Source organism: Perognathus longimembris, chromosome 18 (genome assembly GCF_023159225.1).
Source record: "Perognathus longimembris pacificus isolate PPM17 chromosome 18, ASM2315922v1, whole genome shotgun sequence".
Classification (NCBI taxonomy): domain Eukaryota; kingdom Metazoa; phylum Chordata; class Mammalia; order Rodentia; family Heteromyidae; genus Perognathus; species Perognathus longimembris.
Genome location: NC_063178.1, coordinates 33,434,656 through 33,442,685, shown reverse-complemented (window position 1 = coordinate 33,442,685; position 8,030 = coordinate 33,434,656). Strand labels below are relative to the sequence as shown.

At 46.1% G+C, this 8,030-nt stretch overlaps 1 non-coding gene across 1 annotated transcript; it reads left to right on the top strand.

Annotated features, from left to right (window-relative positions):
* The first annotated feature begins 6,814 nt into the window (after nucleotides 1-6,814).
* LOC125367373 lies at nucleotides 6,815-7,021 on the top strand. The gene has a single exon (XR_007214067.1). It is a non-coding gene; the product is annotated as a small nucleolar RNA SNORA73 family (small nucleolar RNA).
* Nucleotides 7,022-8,030: the final 1,009 nt, after the last annotated feature.

Here is an 8,030-nt window from a genome sequence, read left to right as displayed (position 1 = left end):
ATCTCCAGTCTTGAGCAAAAAAAAAAAAAAAAAAGAAGCAGAAGGAGACCCACTGGTCCTGGGTTCAAACCAGCCCCAGCACACACACACACACACACACACACACACACACACATACACACGCACACATGCATACAAGTGCCCACACACATCTGTACATGTGTGCATACACACACGCGCATACACACACGCATACACACAGAGACTTTGATTGCAAAGCAGAGGGCCAGCCTGGAGCAACAAAGCTAAGAGGCAGTGCTCAGGACCTCAGTTCAAATGCTCCCACAGTAACAATCATTAAATCCAAAATGATTTTATCCAGGGTCATGGCTTTCCTCTGTCCTCGCAGTCTGATGTTTTTGCAGCATTGCCGCCTCTGCTGCCCGCCCTGATGGAAAGGCTCCAGCGGTACCGGGTGGAGATCTCCTTCTGTGAAGCTGTGGAGACAGCAAATCTGCCCCCTGGGCCCGGGCCGGACGCCAGCCGGACGGGCAGGATCAAGAAGACTCCATCAAGTTCGTGGCATTCGGGTGCCGAGCCTTCCATTCCGGGAAACATTACTGGGAGCTCAGCGCCGACGACTCTAGCACGTGGGCCGTGGGGGTGTGTAGGGATTCAGCCCTCGGGCGCCGCCAGGGCTGGCACGCCTCCGGGGACCTTTTCCTCCTGCTGTGGGTGAGAGGGAACAGCCAGCACCGCCTCTTCACCACCTCCCCGTTGATCGCTCTCCACGTGGAGCCGCCCCTGGGCCGGGTGGGGGTGTTCCTGGATCTGGAGCACGGGAGCGTGAGTTTCTGGGACGTGCTGAAGCGTTCCCTCCTCTGGAGGTTCCCCGATGGCTCCCTGCGCTTTCCCTTCACTCCCGTGTTTTCCAGTGGCAAGCCCCTGCCCGGGGGGCGGAGCCTCTGCGCGTCTGCGTCCGCGTGTGGGGAACCCTAGATCGGGCGCCCTTCTCCCAGGAGAGGGAACCCGCCTCAAGCAGCTCCAGGCAAGGGGAAGGGAAAGGCGCCCGAGGTGCTGCTGGGGGTGGGGATGTGTCCCAACCCCAGCCCCGCCCCCCGGAGGTCCCGTGAAGCACCGGGAACCCCCGCCCCTATTGATATGCAAATCCACCTGGGACTGGGGCAAGCCCAGGGCCGCGCCCCTTCCTGGGCTCTCCCTCCTCCAGTACAAATAGATCCCAGGTGTGAGGGAGGTTCAGCCTCTTTCAAAGAGGAGGAGGAGGAGCCGGAGGAGGAGCCCAGCGCGGCAGGTGGGCGGGACCCAGTGAGTTGGGAGCTGGGAGCCGGTGAGTATCGACCTGGGAGCTTGAGCTCTTTGCGTTCTTCTCGCCCCATCGGTTGGGATCCCCTCGGTGTCATCCCTAGCGTTTGCGTTGGGTGCTTGGTGCTTGGTGGTTGGTGGTGCGGGTAGTGGGGCTCGACGGCAGGGCCCGGGTGGCCACCCCGAGCATCCCTGTGCTCAAGGCCGGTGCTTGGCCCCTTGAGGCCCTGCGCCTCTCGCGACTTGGGAGTGCGCCCTGGGAGCTCAGGGTGTCACGGGGACGTTTCTGCCCCTGCTGGCTGACTTGGGGTCCGAGATCCGTGGATCTCAGCGCGGCTCGTCCCTTGGAGGGATGGACCCCGACAGCGCCCGGGCCTTCCACAAGGAACTGAGCTGCGTCATCTGCACGCATCCTTTCCTCGACCTGGTCACCATCGAGTGCGGGCACAGCTTCTGTCGGCCGTGTCTCTGCCTCTCCTGGGAGGAGAGCCGGGGCCTGGCCAGGTGCCCCCTGTGCTGGGAACCCTCGCAGCGGAGACCCCTCTGCAGCAACGTGGTTCTCCAGAGCCTGGTGGCCCTGGTGCGCAGAGCCGGCCTCAGGAGCTTCCTGAGCTCCAAGCAGGGCAGGTGTCGGGCCCACGGGGAGCCCAGGTGGGTGTTCTGCGAGGCGCTCCGCGATGTGCTGTGTGAGCGCTGCTCCCAGGCTCGGGAGCACGAGGCTTACACGCACCTTCCTGCCGCCAGGGCCGCCAAGGAGCAGGGGGAGGCGCTGCTCCGGCAGATGCACTGGGTGTGGGAGAAGGTGCAGGAGAGCCGGAGCCAGCTCCTGCGCAAGCGCAAGATCATTGACTAATGGATCGCCTATGTGAATCTCTACCGCGCCATGGCCAAGGGCGTTTTCGCAAGGCCGCCAGGAGGAGGGGGAGGGGGAAGGGGAGGGGGAGAGGGGAGGGAAGGGGGAGGGGGAGGGGGAGGGGGAGGGGGGAGGGGGAGGGGGGAGGAGGAGGAGGAGGAGGAGGAGGAGGAGGAGGAGGAGGAGGAGGAGGAAGAGGAGGAGGAGGAGGAGGAGGAGGAGGAGGATCTGCCCCCTTTCCATCACTGGTATTCCTAGACATCGTATATTCACTTTGCTGAGCGAGAATCTCCTTCTAAATGGCAATAGCTGGTAACAATGTAGTCAGAGACAACAGCCAATAGCATGGCATTTTACAGCTGCCATTTGCTTCCATGCTAGTAACACGGATGTGATTTGTAGCAGTAGAGAACCTCTGACAAATCCTGGCGACTCTATTGTCAGAACCAGTAGCAAGTACTGTTGATAGAAGATACAGTGGTGTTGATGGAAGGTAGAACAAATTTTCAGGCATTTGAGAAATGTTAATTAGGCACTATAGGAATAATTGAACTTGTTAAGTGAGTCCTAGAAAAATCAATAAAAGGAAATAAAGAGCCAATCAAAAGCCAGAAATCCTTGCTCTAGGTATGTCAAAAGGACCTGTTCTCTAAAAGTCAGGCAGAAAAGGCTGCCACCAGGGTCAGCACTTGACATTACAGGCTCTGGAAAGCATATGCTCCCCACTGAAGTCTGCATTGCCTGCATACGGTAGCAGCAGAAGTCTCTTGCTCAGTCTTTTCAGCTGGAAGTTTGTTTTTTTCTTCTAAGCATTTTGTAATCTTCCCAGTGCATGTGCACTTCAGGGCAGTTTTTAGTTCTTGTGCTTTTTCAGGATGATCTTATCAAAAGCGAGGATCCCACTCTGTAGTTCGATGCTTTCGAGGTATCTCCTCCTTCAGCTTCTAGACACTTCTAACCATGAATCCTAAGGTTTTCTATTTGGCTGCTAACTGTGTGCCCTCATGTGTTCTCAGAGAAATGCTCTAACATCTTGGAATTTGTCCAGTGAGATTTCTTCCTATAGTAGTAAATTTTCTCAAGTTTGCTGCTGCTGTAGGCTTCTCTCCAGTGATTTTCTTTTGGTGTTTTTTTTTTTTTTTTTTTTTTTTTGCCAGTCCTGGGGCTTGAACTCAGGGCCTGATCATTGTCCCTGGCTTCTTTTTTCTCAAAGCCAGCACTTTACCACTTGAGCCACAGTGCCACTTCGGCTTTTTCTCTATATGTGGTACTGAGGAATCGAACCCAGGACTTCATGTATACGAGGCGAGCACTTTACCACTAGGCCACATTACCAGCCCTCTCCAGTGAGTTTTGAGTACCTGATCTTTACTTTTTTGTCCAGAGCTTCAGAGTGCTTTTGTGGAAGGGCTATTGCATGCCTACTAGCACTACCAAAATGAGAAATCTTAGTATCAAGGCAGGCCATTTCCCCACTATCACCAAACCCCACCTCTGCCTAGATAATTCTTTATCATCCTTTATATTTCAGATTAAACATTTGTGTCAATATATGACTAACCTTCTTTAGCTCTTTAAACAGAGTAGGCCTATCTACAGTACCCGGTATGCCCACTAGCCTAACACTAGTCACAATTTATTGAGATGACTTGTTTAATGTATGTTCCTCTAAATGGGATACAAATTCTCTGAGAAAAGCAATCATGAGTGTCATATTTGGTATACTCTATACCCTCACATATGAAAAACATAATAAATATCAAGGAATAAGACTGAATAAATCCAAACAGGGTGGAAACATAAAATAGCAAGAAAGAAACTGTTTGGAAGCCTTGAACTCACATGCTGTCTCCAGGATCTGAATATAAAGCCATGACAATGTTTTTGGCCAGTAGTGTGACTTGAATTCAAGGCCTGGAAACTGTCCTTTGGTTTCTTTTATGAAGGATGATATTCTACCACTTGAGCCATAGATCCTCTTCCTTGCTTATCAGTGGCTAATTAGAGATTGCAGTCTCATGGACTTTTCTTCTCAGGCTAACTTTAATCCACTGCAATTCTCAGATCTCAGCCTCCTGAGTAGCTAGGGTTACAGGCCTGAACCACAGCTGGTCTCCATGCTAGTTCTGAGTTTCCAGATCAATCCTTTTATATGAGATCTCCATAACAAAGCCCACCTCTGTAGCATCCTGTGTTGAGAGTTCAAGGTGTTCTTATCCAGGCATGAAAGATTCACACAGAGAATAAGATAGTGGTCATTGGAGACCAGGAAGAGCAGGGGGATAGGGAAGGAGAGTGAGGGTGGCCAACAAGCACAAAATTACACTTAGATATGAAGAAGTTTTCTAAAGTCTTATAGCATGAAGGATGACTGCTGTTCAAAACCATTTATTATAGACTCTATAAAGAAATAGAAGAGAGGGGTTTGAAACTTTCCTTGTGGTGGGAATTACTCTGATTTGATGCTGTATACAATGTGTCATATCACCACACTGTAACGTATAAAGGTGTATGCTTACAATGAGTCATTAAAAACATATAAAGAATAAAGAAAGGCAAAAAGAATTAATGCTAAGAGTGATCGTGCATTTTCTCTGAGAAATGTGGGGCTTTCTGACTTCAAAATGAGAAGACAGATATCACTGGAGAGGAAGGACTTGAAGTCTTCAAGCACAGGTTTCATTCTTAATTGAAAATTCAATCTAACAAGCCTGCTGTTATCTGAAGACTCTAAACAAGTACTAGAATTTCTCATCCTTTGAATACCTTGTCATATAACTCCTGTTTTTATGTTTTGGTCATGCATTGGGGGTTGGTAGGTGAGTGTGTGTGTGTGTGAATTATATGCTAAAACATTGAAAAATGAGCGTTGGGAAATAAACACTTTAGTCAGCACCTATAATCTGTTAAGGCAATTAATCAAATACATACTTTGTCAACTTCCTCTTATTCTGTTGTGTTTTATGACTGTTATTATTTCATCAACACAATAAAATGAATTAATCTTCTTTGCATGGAAAACATTTGGGAGATGGAGAAAGAGAATAATACTGGCTGTCCCTATTTTCTGGTTCAAATAAATTATCAGGCGGGCTGAATTATTTTTAACTGTGATGCATTCATTAGACCCTATTAGAAACATTTTAATGCATTATAGGATTTCCTACTCTATCGGAATACAGATCTGTCATTCTGAATGAACTTGTTTGACAGCTCCAATGCCCTTCCATTAGCTGCCTTCTGTAATTGGGTATGAAAATTCTCAGAAATCGATAATGGAATAACAGTGGTCTCTTTTCATGCAACCTTTTTAAGTGCCTTGTAGAAAGCACAAATGGAAACTCAGAAGATTTTTTTTCCCTATCTATCAATTATTAATACTATGGGGAATCAAAGGGCTCACAAGGGGATACTTGTACTTATACATGAAAACATTCATGCATTTCTCAAACAACTTCTTCAGACAAGTGGGCTATTTTTCCATATCCAGCACAGTTCAGAGTAAGAGGCAAAGTCATCGTCCATACTCATGAAGATGCTCTTGAAACTATGTAGGTTAAAATATACAGATTGAACATCAAGCAGAGTTCGGTGACAAAAAATTGAGTCCTTCAGGCCTAAAGAGAATTAAAACATGCAGTCCCCTTTTAGAATGTGCTTTAGACTACCTTAAGAGATTTCCATGGGAATAAAGTGTAAGTTAATTGTTTAAGTCAATATATGAAAAAGTCCAGCAGGTCAGTGTGAACGTACATCATTAATCAAGTGCAGAAGGGAATGAGGTAGAATAGAGTATGTGCTTAGGGGACCCCATACATCCAAGACGCAGGGAAAATGCATCACACATGCCTAGGAATACAAAAAACCCCTACAGTCTTAAGGAGAGTCATGCAGTTTTGTTTATAAGTGACTTCATACATTTGCTTCTCTCTTGTATGAGTAAACATTAAACCTGAAAATTCAACCAGGATAAATGTATGTGAAAGTCTTAACTTAGAGAAACATGTTATTTTCCATAAATTGTTTCCTTAAAATCACCTTATTTTGTCCCAGAAAATTCCCAGGAACACCCACTAGTTTTCTGTGTGACCTTGAACCAATTATTTTCACTTCACTATTCATGATTTTCTTTTTTTCATCCTTTTCTTGTGTGAATAAAAGAGAAGCAAGTTACATATTTTAGGAGACTTGTTAACCATGAGTACCTTTATGAAGAGCTCTTTCATTGTCTTTGGGTGGAAAATAGAATCTGAAATCTCGATGACCTCTACTCTGGTTTGTAAGTCCATTTCAGCATTTCCAGTTGGTGCCCTTGTCCCAATTTTTTTCAGAGCAGGCAATTCCCCCATACTGCTAAGAGAGAGTAAGGAGGTACAGGGAAGAAAGGATAAGTCATGAGGTCAACGGGGAAACAAACCCAAACCATTTCTCCTGGACAGCAAGGCAAAAGGTGGGGAGATGAGGTTGAGAGAAAGGAAAAGTGACAGAAATCTATCCTCTGAATTTTCACATATTTAAATAAGTACATCTATTATAATTGAGAATTCTCTACATAGAATTATGGTAGGATGAATTCATATCTTTGAGGAACAAGCAATAAAAACAAATTTTGCATGGAGCTGAAATGCTCATTAGGAAACAGAAACATTTGGGCTTATTTTGTTCCGTCTATAATTATCCCTCTGCAGAAGAGCCATTTAAACATGGCTGAGTCCCCTAGAGATCATTTTCTTTGGGCTTTGTCTTCATGGCATAGGGGAGCATTGAGCTCTGCCCCACGAAGTACAGTCATTTTCCTTATTGTTGCACAGGAAGCCAGTTTCTATGTCTGTGCCTGCATATTTCTACAACTTCCCAGAAGTATATGGACAATGACTGAAGAGATAAACTATGCAGGAAACAATGTATAAAAATGTGGTAGAGAGCACAATTCCGCTCCAATAAATTACTTCTGCAAAATACCTCTAGAAAGTCCAGCACCTAGCTCTGTGACCCAGAATTTGAAAGTGGACTGAGAATACAATACAAAGGTTCTTAAGATTACAGTCATTCAGTAACTGCCCAACAATTGTGTCAACTGAAGTTTCCATGGATCAGATTTAAGTCTGTTGTTATGTCTTCTAGGTAAAGTGCAAACCATCAGAGAGTGCCACAAAACACATATGGTTGGGACAACAGAAAGTGACACTTCTTACAATGTACCAAATAAAGAACAAAATTGTTAAAAACTCTCTTTAGATGGCAGTTTATTTGTACGTGTGTGTGCATTGTGTGTGAACACATATACTATATATGTATGTGTGTACATATATATTTATATATATGAGAGAGAATCATATTTGGTCTTTGATCACTACTAGTGACACAGGGATCCTAATACTTTTGTTTTGCCCTAAACAGGTAGCTGAAGCTCAAAAACACATAGATAGCCCCAAGAGAGGGAGTTGTGGAAGGACTGGGCCACGTGATTATAGTTTTGTAACTTTCAGCCCTACCCTTACTCTCCTGGAAGGGGAGAGGGAGGACCAGAAGGTTACTAGTTACCAATGGCCAGTGTGTTAATCAGTCACATCTACATGATGAAGCCTGACCTGCAGGTTCCAGATTGCTGAACACATGGAGAAACTTGGAAGAGGTTTTTCTTGGAGAGGGAGTGAGTTTGGCAGTTTCCCCCACATACCTTTCCCTATTCCTCTTTTCTAGCTGGTTGTTAGTCGGTGTCCTTTGTAATATGCTTGGGCTTAACACAAAAATTGCCTCAGTTCTGTGAGCTGTGTTAGGAAATTTAACTCTACTGGGAAGGAAATTGCAGAAACAAACAGATCAGAAGTAGAAGTGGCAAACTAATGCTTGATATTATCCTCAGATCCTGTGAGATCTGGCATAAGAAAGCATCAGAACTGAGTTAGATTAT